Source organism: Belonocnema kinseyi, chromosome 5, assembly GCF_010883055.1.
Source record: "Belonocnema kinseyi isolate 2016_QV_RU_SX_M_011 chromosome 5, B_treatae_v1, whole genome shotgun sequence".
Lineage (NCBI taxonomy): Eukaryota > Metazoa > Arthropoda > Insecta > Hymenoptera > Cynipidae > Belonocnema > Belonocnema kinseyi.
In genome coordinates, this window is record NC_046661.1 from 99,785,861 (window position 1) to 99,797,677 (window position 11,817).

Genomic DNA, 11,817 nt, shown 5'->3' on the forward strand with positions numbered 1-11,817 from the left:
TGAGTGACTGTTTCGATATTATTCAAGGAGTTAGACAAGGATGCGTTATGTCTTCATGGTTATTTATATTATTTATGGACAAGTGTTTAAAAATGGCTCTCTGCGACGAAGAGGGTGTGGATTTCGAAACAGTAACGGTAAGAGGCTTAGCGTTCGCAGATGATAAGGTTGTTATGGCAGAGTCTATCGAAGACCTACAAAGAATGTTGAATAAACTAGATGCAAGCATGAAGAGCATGAGCCTCAAAATTAACGCAAATAAAACAAAAACTATGGTGTTCGAAGGAAAAAGTGAGAAAACGCTATGCAATATTTTAATAAATGATGAGAGAATTGAACAAGTTGATAAGTTCGCATACCTTGGTAGCTTATTTACTAGGGACGGGAAGATATATGAGGAATTAGATAGACGAATAAATGAAGGTAAGAAGGTTATTGGTAGAGCAGGTCCCCTTATCAGAAGTAAAAATATATCAAATAAAGCTAAAATGGCAATACATAATTCTATATTTGTACCGACTGTACTATACGGTAGCGAGACATGGACTTATCAAGAAAAAGATAAGAGTAAAATTAACGCAATTGACATGAGATTCATGCGCATAATAAGCGGGAAATCCCTAATGGACAAAGCAAATAACGAGATAATTCTAAAAGAATGTGGTGCAGAAGAGACGCTAGTAGACACATGGGAAAGAAATCGTTTAAGACGGTTCGGACATGTTGAGAGAATGCCAAATGAACGACTAACGAAACAAGTGTATCAAGGTAAAGTAAATGGCAACGTGCCCAGAGGTAGACCGCGGAAAGAATGGTTAGAATGTGTGAATGAGACCCTACTTAGAAGAGACATAAGAAGTCATAGAAACACAAGAGCCTGCATGAAAAAATGCATGGACATAAAATAAGCTAGAGAGGTATGCCTGACAGGAAAGTATGGCGGAAAATAGTTAATAAAAAGAGTGTCAGTAGAGTGAATGACGCCTGAAACAAAGACCTTGGCTATTAATGGACCCAAGTGGAGAACCTTACATAACGACTTCGTGAATTTCTTCGCTTGGGATGGTTGCTAGAGAGATTGATCAGCAACCTGGGTCGGAGCAGTGTTGCGGAACGAACGTGTTATTTACTTTAATAGCACGAGAATTCTGGATCAATCCGAAAAATCTCTATCCCTTCCACACACTACTCCTTTCCCCTGCCGAGTGAGTCACGCCTACCCCGAAAGGGAAATGACTTAATGGTGTAATAATAATAATAATAATAATAATATAATGTTTTCGAGGATTTACTAATTTTAAGAGATTTGAAATGCCCAAAATAAGGTGTCTGGTGTTTTTTTTCAAATTATTTCATAGGACCTCCAATATTTCCACGAATGTTCAAGAAATTTCAAGTGATATTATCAAATGTAACGTAACTCCACGGGATTTAAAGGGATTTAAAAATATTTTTGTATTAAGTTTCAAATAATTTATTCACGAGATTTTAACTTTTATTGCATCTCAAACATTGTAAGAGATTTTCAATATTTCAAAGTGTATCGTAGATTTTAGGATATTTTAAAAGTGTTTAAAGGATTTTTCAGGAATCTAAACGAATTTTATATGATTTCCAAAGCTTTCATTAATTTTAAGGGATTTTAAATATTTTCAATACATTTTTCGCAAAGTAATTCCATATAACATCAAGTATTTTAAGGAATTTCTAGAAACTTTAACGAATATCCTCAGATTTTATATAGCTTGACGGTATTTCAAGGAATTTTAATACCAAATTTGAAAGAATTTATTCGCAAGGAAATGCTTTCAGAGAATCTCACAAATTTTAGAATATTTTCAATATTTCTAGATATTTGCAAATATTTTAAGACATTTAAGAGAAAATCAGAGATTTTTATGGATATTTATGAATTTTGAGGATTTAAGGATATTCCAAAAGATTCCAATTAATTTTGATAGAATTAAAGAATTTGAAGAGATTTCAAAGGACTTCCATCATTCAAGGGTATCTTAAAAATTCTCAGAAGTTTAAAAAGATGCTCGTAATTTTAACTGATTAAAAGGAAAAATTTATTTGATTTTCAAGCATTTCGGAAGAGTATTTGATAGGGCTTAAAATATTTAATAGGATTTCAAAGAATTTCGAAGAATATCAAATTTAATGTAAATTAACGAGATTTTAAGGAATTTTATAATATTTTACTACGAAATTTTGAAAAATTTATTAACAAAATTTTAAAACTTTCAAAGCATCTCAAATAATGTATGAGACTTTCAATATTTCAAGGTATTTCCAAAAATTTAAGGATATTCTAAGATTTAAAATAAATGTTATGATTTTTGGATATCTTAACAAATCTGATGTGACTCTAGGACATTTATAAATATTTTTAAATAGAATTTCAAATAATTTTTAACAAGAACTAATAATTTTCAAGATTTAAAAATATTTTTTAATATTGCAAAATATTTTTAAATATTCTTAGAAATTTAACATATTTTCGGGCATTTAAAAGGCACAGTTTTTCGCAATTTCTCAAATTACTGCTATCTACGAAATCATTCAATATTTTTCCAGTTTATCGGGATTGGCATTATTTATTAAGTACATACTTAGATTTGATGATCTACTTTTCTAGATTTGACCACAGCTAAAACAGGAAGGAAAATATCTTAAATCTAAAGTTAAGGGGTTTAATTTTCTAAATTGTTGTGGAAAATAAAAGCTCGAAGGACTTGATAAAAAATTTAAGAACACTTTATTAGCATTTATTAATATTGCAATAACCCTTGAAAGTATTTAGATTATTTAAGGACACGTAAGCTTGTCGAAAAATTTAGAAAAAAATCATAAACAACATTATATAATTGGAAATTTGTACTACTAGTTATAGCTAATGTAAAAATTTAGGTTTTTAATGAAAATTCTTTTACTAGAGGACAGAGATTTTCATACATTTTTATTTTTAAGGAATATATATTTACTTTGTTGCATGTGCTATATGTTTTAATTTTTTTTCTTTTCCTTTCAATAACTTCTAATTAGTTTTGAATTCAGATATCTCAAGTAGTAGTTAACTAAATTGCATTTAATAAAAGATAGCTGAACATTCCGTCACAAATTGTTACGCGGGGAGGGGAGGGGTGAAAAATGGAAAAAAATTTCACGTGATTTATGGATATTTCCTAATGAAATGTTTGTAAAAATTAACAATATTTTAGGATGGTAAGCACTACGACTTCCAAAATACCTTCTCTCCTTCTCAAACTAATGATTAGATCTTGATCATTAGGAATGGTGGTTTGTGCATGCTCTGTGGTAATACCCATTACGTGAATTGATAAATGGTGCAATGCTTAAACCGTAACTGCAGTCGATAAATAAATTTCAGTATTACCGCAAACAGTTGTCTGACTCTCCCGCATGCCACGAAGCTTCTCATGAAAGTTTGACAGTTTCAATCAAGGTGATCAGCTCGGCAGGCATGCAGATAACTTTCCTCTACCGTTTTATTCATCGAACTACGGTATCAAATTTTCTATCATCAATTATTTTTGTAATAACAAAAGTTGCTTGCTACGCGTACTTATCAAATTTTCCTTCTTTTAATTGCCTAATCATCAAATTAAAATTATGTGTTTCAATTTAATGAACTATAATATACCGTTGCGAAGTATTATGTGTGTAGTCAGTATTTATGTTATTGTTGCTCATTTTATGAGCACTTGGCTTCCTCATAGATATTCAATGTTTTGAAATAGAGGGAGGCTTTTTTCTAGTAAAAGAAAAAACGGGCACTTCCAATCTTTTCCAAATTTATGTTTCTCTGTAGCGAAAATCTTATTTTCAGAAAATCAGAGAGACCATCAAAAGGCTAATCAATGTGTTCTGTTTTAACGAACAACATTTTTAACTTACATTAGTGCTATATTTCAATTTTCTTAACAATTACTCATATAAACAATGTAACGGTTTTTTTCTAACTTTATAAGTTTCTATGAATTGATCATAAGAGATCATAAAAAGTTGTTCAAAGGGTTAATCGATGCGTTTGGAAAACCCAAACCAATGCATCGTATAAAATCCTGCCTTATTTACAGTATGAAAAAAGAGTTCTTTATATAAATAAGTTTAAGAATATATTTTACAATATTATAAATCTGTATATCTACATTATAAAAGGTCATGAAAGGCTGTTCATTAGGTCAATCAATGCATCTCACAAACGCAATCCAATAGAACTTATAAAGTCTTGTCGTATTATTAATATTTATTTTAAAACCATATAATTCGGAACATCTTTTTAAAATAAGTCTACTTTAAAGATTTGCAGGACGAGAAATACATAATTTTCCGTAACGTTAGCCCTAAATGAGTTGGAAAAGGGGTTACTCTTATGGAAAATTCCATACCTGTAGACAGTTCGAATGGTTCAAAATTATGTTGTTTTAAATGTTTTTTAAATAGTTTAATTTTTAAGATTTATAGTCAAAAGATCTTTAATTTTATTGTATAAATGAAATTTTTTAAGCTTTGATGATTTCGATGATGGAAAGTCAAGTCTTCAATAAAAACTCTTTAAAATTAAAAAGAAATTTCAAATAAAAGTTATCAAATTTAAAGCTTTTTCAATTGTAAAACTCATTACTTGCCTAGTTTGTAATCGTAAATGTTCTATCTTAATCTTAATCTTTCAAATTAAAGTAATTCTGAATGTAAATTAACAAGAGTACGGAATTTCTAATTGTAAATTGCTCAAATTAAAAGCATTTCAATTTGAAAGATTTGCAATTCAAAGTTAGACACTTTTAATCAGCTACAATTGAGAACTCCTTAATTTTAAAGATGTATGAATAAAAAATCCTATATTGGGAATTGTGAGAACCTAATATTTAAAGTTCTACGTATAATTTTGAATAAATACAGTTAATGATTCTTGAATAATAAAATTTTTGAATTTTAATGATTCTAGGACTTTAGGACATCAATTTTTAAGCACTAGAATCAAGTTTTGAATTTCAGATCCTCAATTTTCAATTGTAAATCTTCAAAATTTAAAATACACAATTATAAATTTTGAAGCTTAAAACTTACAAACTTTTGATTGTAAATTGTCCAAATTAGGAAATCTGTAATTTTTGAAGCATATAATTCAAAGTCCTACAATTCCAAGGACTTGAAAATAAAAACTTATTACAATTGAGGGATGTACGATTAAACACACTTACATTTTGATGATTTTAAAGTTAAAAAATCAAGTTTTGAATTCCAGATCTTCAATTTTCAATTGTAAATCTTCAAAATTAAAGTCTTTAGTTTTGAAGATTAACAATTTAATGTTTTAGGATTTGGAAGACTAACAATTTAGAATTCTTCAATTTCAACTATTGGTAGTCTAAAGTTCTTTAATTAAATAGAAGTATTCATAAAAATTCCTAAATTGTGGTGGTTTTGATGATTTTGAATATCAAAAGGCAAGAGTTTTGAGTTCTGAATCTTTCCAATTGATAGAATTGCAAGTTATTTATATTTTATATTTATAGGCATACATATTTTCAAACGTTTTCTCGAGAAGGTTAGTAGTATTAGAATTGTCGGAAATCTGACATCACAGTTTTTCAACGGACCTCCACGTTTCGAAACCACCTGAATCCGAAAATAAGGTTTTTACGATGGCGTCTGTCTGTCTGTCTGTCTGTCTGGCCGTCCGGCCGTCCGTAAACACGATAACTCTCGAAAAAATTAACAGATCAAATCCATCTTTGGCACACTTTTTTATGTTCCTAAAAGAAAGGACGAGGTCGTTAATCAGCCATTTGTGTTAAAAATTCAAGAAGTGAGCGCATTTTGAAAATTTTCGAGACCACTTTTTTCTAAATTTTAAAATTCTATGCATGCACATTTGTAGAATTGAAATAGACAAACAATTTCTTTGTATAAATTTTTTCGATTGAAAGAAAATTCTCAGAGTTATAGCATTTTCAAAATTTTGTAAAACAACCGAAATTCGAAATTTTAACCCAAACAACGCAAGATATGAAAAATGTCAAGAGCAGAAAAACATTGCTTTTCAAAATTCCTATAAGACTTTAATGACAAATTTTTGGAATTTCTTAGAAAATTCAAAATTAAAATTTTGATTGCCCAAAAAAAATTAAAAATTAAAAAATTCCATTTTGTGGTCAAACTATGCAGAATACGAAAAACGATGAATTAAAGATGAAATTAATTAATAATCACTGCTTGATTAGAGGCGTACTTTTTGTTTTATTCGTGAAAAATAAAATTGAAAATAAAAACATCAAATAAATAAAAAATTTGTGGAAAAACCCCTCAAGTTGAAAATAAAAGTTATTCAACTAAAATTGTACGCCTAAAACATATCGAAAAATTTGTTATGAATTAATGTTCGATTAGACGCGTAGTTTTGGTTTTAATCGTAAAAATGACATTAAAGATAAAAATGAAAATTTTGTGGAAAACGACGAAAGGTACGAAAACGAATTGAGAGACAAAAATTGTTCGCATGAAAAAGAGATGCAAATTTATCATAATTTATTACATTTTCATCATTTATGATTGATAAAGTATTAGAATTATCGTATATTTGACACTACAAAATTTAGATTTCGAACCAAATTACGCAAAATACGAAAAAGTGTTAACAAGAAATATTAGATTTTGAAATATCCTACAAATTTTCACTTAACCATTTTTCAATAGGACTAGTCATTTTCTTTATATTTCTCGAAAGTTGTATGCGGAACATCGAAAATTAATATCTTAAGCTAATATACAACAACAAAAATCTCGAAAAAAAAAATGAACGGATCAAATCCAACTTTTGCACAATTTTTCTCGTAATAGAAGAAAGAACGTATTTGTTAAAAAGCTATTTAGGATAGTAATTCAAAAAGTCAGAGCTTTTTAAAAAATTTTGAGAATTCTTTTTAGATTCAAAAATTCTATGTATGACTGTTGGTAGTACATCTGAAGCTTTTTTACGATAAAAAATTATCTGAGTTATAGCATTTACAAAACTTAAAAAATCAATCGATAGTTAAATTTTTTAACCAAACAACGCACGGTTTGGAAAAAGTAGAGAGAAGAAAAATTTTGCTTTTTGAAAGGCCTACAAGATTTTCATAACAACTTTTTGAATATAATTGAACAATCGAAAATTCAAATTTTTATTGCACAAAAAATAAGGAACAATAAGAAAATAACTTTGTGCTCAAACTATGTATGATATATATGAATAAAGATGCGTGAATCAAAATTGTGCTCCCAGAAAAGATTTACAAACTTATTATTACTCACTTTTTGATAGGATACGCAGTTTTAGTTTTATTCATAAAAAATAATAATAATAATAAAAAATTTAATGTTTGGACAAACAACACAAGCTACAAAAAAATTCAACGAAAGCTGTTTAACAAAAAATTGGTGTATATTTTGAAAATTAATTCTTTTAACTGAAATTTTAACTATTTCGTTGAAAATAGAATTGATTGGTTGTGAATCAACTTTTTTGTTAAACATAAATATTCTCGAGTTTTTTATTTTATTTCAAATCTGATTTGTTTAAATATCTACTACAAAATTTTACATTGAAATTTTTTTCTGTGAATTAACATTTACCTATTTTATAGAAAAAATCTTTTTTACATTCTCATCATTTATAATTGAGAAAGTATTAGAATTGTCGGAAATTTGACATTGCACTTTTTCAACGGATCTCTACGTTTCGAGACCCCCTGAATCCGGAAATCAGGTTTTCGCGATGGCGTCTGTCTGCCTGTCTGCCCGTCCGCCCTTCCGTCCGTGAACATGATAACTCTCGAAAATATTATCAAATCAAATCCATCTTTAACACACTTATTTTAGGTCCTAAAAGAAAGGACAAGTTAGTGAACCAGCTATTTTTTATGAAAATTCAAAAATGAGCGCACTTTGAACATTTTTGAGACCACTTTTTTCTGAATTTGAAAATTCTATGTACGGATATTTATGATAATAAAAAGAACAAACAATTGAGCCTTTTGATTTTTTTCGATAAAATGAAAATTCTCAGAGATATAGCGATTTAAAAATTTTTTTAATCAACTGAAAATCAAAATTTGAAGCCAAAAAACGCACAATATAAAAAAAATTTACGAAAAGAAAAACATTTCTTTTTAAAAGCCCTACAAAATCATCATAACAAATTTTTGGATTTTCCTTAAAAATCGAAAATTCAAATTTTTATTGCCCCAAAAAGTAATGAAAAATCAAAAATTCCATTTTGTGGACAAACTATGTAGGATACGAAAAAAGATGAATTAGCAAAAATTGTTATCCTAAACAAAAAACAATTTCGATAAGGATCACGTCTTGATAGGAGGCGTACTTTTTGTTTTATTCGTGAAAAACAACATTGAAAAATAAAAATAATAAAAAAAATGTGTGGAAAAACGACGAAAGTTACAAAAAGAAAAAGATTTAACAAAACCTGTTTACAAATATCGGTCGGAAATCGAGCGCGCCGCGCGTGTGTCACGATGAGAATGTGTACCTCAAAGCCTACAGAGCTTTGAGAAACTTAACCTTTGACAATATTTAATTAAGTAGAAAATACAAAACATGAAGACGCATATAAATACTACCACCTAAAAGAGATCTGTTTGATAAAGTTTTTTTCAAGCATTTCAAATGCAAAGAATAAATATCCGAGCGCGAAGCGCGAGGTAACCCATTATCAAGCGCGAAGCGCGAGATTCAACCGTCGCGCGCCCTAGGCGCCGTCAAACTTTCAAGCGAAGCGAGCCGATCGCGCGACGAGAATGTGCCCGCGAGGCGGGCAGATTTTTATGATTAAAAATGGTAATTTATTAATTTTTATACATTTTCAATTCGCAAATTTTTCAGTTATGAGCATTAAAAATGACAGGTTTTTTTTTTTAATTCTTATAAGTTTCTAAATATGGTAACATATGGTTCCATATATAATCAGGGACTTGTCAGTAACTTCAAAATAACTAAATCAACGACTGAAAATATAAATGATAAGAAATTAGTCTGACGCATGCTAATGAATTGTAAAAATGGGTGGTAGTAAAAAAAAGATCAAGAAATAAAAGCACGCGATAAGTGAGTGGAAACAGGAATTTCAATGTGGACAAAGGGAATTAATGATTTTGACGATTATTATATACAATATTCAGTTTACTCTAATACTTCATTCTTTTATTTTGTGTTAATCCTCTATTCGGGTATAACGATAAAAAAAAGTTTAATCTTCTAAATGGAGTCTCCATAAAATGGCTCAAGAGCCATGACACAATTTCGTCAATGGTGAATCGAAGCCTCGCCTAAAGCGTTCACTTCTCCTCAAGAATGTTTCATGATTGATGAAGCAAAAATGTAACATGGTGCACGTTATATCGGATGTAGCCTCAGCACGACGTCATTTCTTATCCTGGAAGACTGATAGTCGTTGCCATAAAAAATTTCCCTAGGCCTTGTACGTAATTCCGCCTTTCTAGTAACAAAATCATCCTTGAACCTAATTCCGACCACACTGATAGTGCAAATTTTGATTCTCAATTTTCATCAGGAGATTAGTGTACTTTTTTGTGCTTAACTATAAAGCTTTTTTGTCGTGGAAAATGCAGCTTTGACTCTATTTTCAAAAACTAGGAGCTCTCTATATATATTATGCTTTTTCCATTAGACTCTACTTCTTTGAAAAGTCTTTTGAAGGAGCTTTGAATCTACTTTTGTATATCTTTTGTATCCTGGGGCGATACTGAGACACTATGTCCCTCTTTGGCGTAATAAAACTACGTTCAAAGTGAACACACATGCCTTCATATGCATAGATTATTATATATGCACTTTTCCACTAATATCTGTTAATATTTGCTTCAAGAGGTAGTGTACTTCAACCGATGATAGATAAGTATAATGATAATGGCAACATTATCTGGCTGCAGCATTTTCTTGGTATGTCTTTTGGCCTTCATAAAATGGAAGCACGAAAATCATAGCTGATTCTGTTTCCAAAATATTTTCAGATCAAATTTTTAGTTTTTTTCAATTATATTTAATACGGCGGGCATTCACGTAAGATGATCATTATTCGATTAAGAATAATGCGTTGACACAAATGTATGTATCTAAAACTCAAGAATAGAATACACACTATCCACTGATCCGATAAACGAAAAATAACTATATCATATTCAAAATTCTAAATTACGGTAAAAACTGCCTTCTTCACATTTTTAATAAACACCATTCATTGTCAAGAAGATTTCTGGAATTATCTGATGCTTTCGAGAAATCAATCAGATTTTTATATAAACATCGCTTGGAAGAAATGTTGATTGATTTAGGGATGCTTCATAAACTACGTTACGCGCTTTTCGCTTGTTTAAATAAATATGAAAATAATATTTTCCTGAAGTTATAAGGGATAGAATGATATAAACAAAAGGAGAAATACGTAACTTAGTACATTAACTGTGAGGGCTTGAATCAGCACTGGTTCTATATGACCTAGAGAGATGAAACTACTTTTCTACTCTTTTGGTATCAAATTCCGCCATTCTCTGCAAGAGCATTTCGAGATTTTTAATTACATTATTCTCATATTATGTTTTAAAATATCAAAAGTGACGTAGATGGATGAAATTCTTGTTATACATTTTGAAATTAGTGTGTTTTTACAGAATTCTTCTAATTGGGAGGATGAATTGGATTAGATTCCACATAAATGAGAGAAATGAAACTTCTGTCCTTTTTTTGCTTAACATTCTGACATTATCAGGGAGAAAATTTCGAGTTTTTAATTGATTGTGTTTTAAATACATTTTTATAATATCAGGGGTTAAATTGAATTAGTTTTCATACGATGTAGGCGGATGAAACACTATCGTTTTTAAATATTGCCGCCATCGACGACAACATTTTGGGAGATTGAATCTTTAAGATTTTTTTGCAAACCTTGAAAGTTTTGCACTCCTAATTTCTCATTTATGGAAACGACATTTGCTTAAATGTCATCTAATGTTGTTGAATATCAATGAAAATTTATAAAAATGTCAGGTAGCATTCAAAATCCAGAGAATTAAAATCGGAAGAAATCGTCAATAAAATGTATTCAGTCAGTATAATAAATACTTCAAAGTCCTTTTTGAGTAAAAAATGTTTGATTGTAATGTTTGAAAATATTTTTAGAATGTATGGAATTTTCTAGTATTTTTATTATTATTTCATTAGTTTCTTTGGGCTCATTCAAAATATTTGGGCAACGCTTACCAAATTTTGGCTTACAAGATACGATCTTTTAAAATATTTTATATTACTAGTAAAAGAAATTTATAATTTGATACAAATACACATTTCGCTCTAAATACTATGTTTTTGTGCATTTTAGTTACGTCTACTATAATATTTCATGACATTATAATTTTTGCGCTTGGTTATTGACAAATGCGAATTCTGCAAATAATAAAAGATAAGAGAAATATAAATATTTATCCTCAACATTTAGTTCTTTTAGGTTAGCATATGTAAAATCTAACTATAAGATAGCCATCTATATGTTAAGTGTTAGTTTCGGTGGATATTAAAGATGAATACAGAGGTTTCTTAAATCAAAGAATTTTTTGAAACAGAAATATTACTTCTGTCGACCATTTTACTCTATCCAAACAATGTACAGCATTATTATTATTTGTATATAATATATAAGTGGTCATCATTTTCTCATAAGGTTACGTACGACACGAAATGACATCTAACGACATGGACTATAAGCTTCATAGAGCA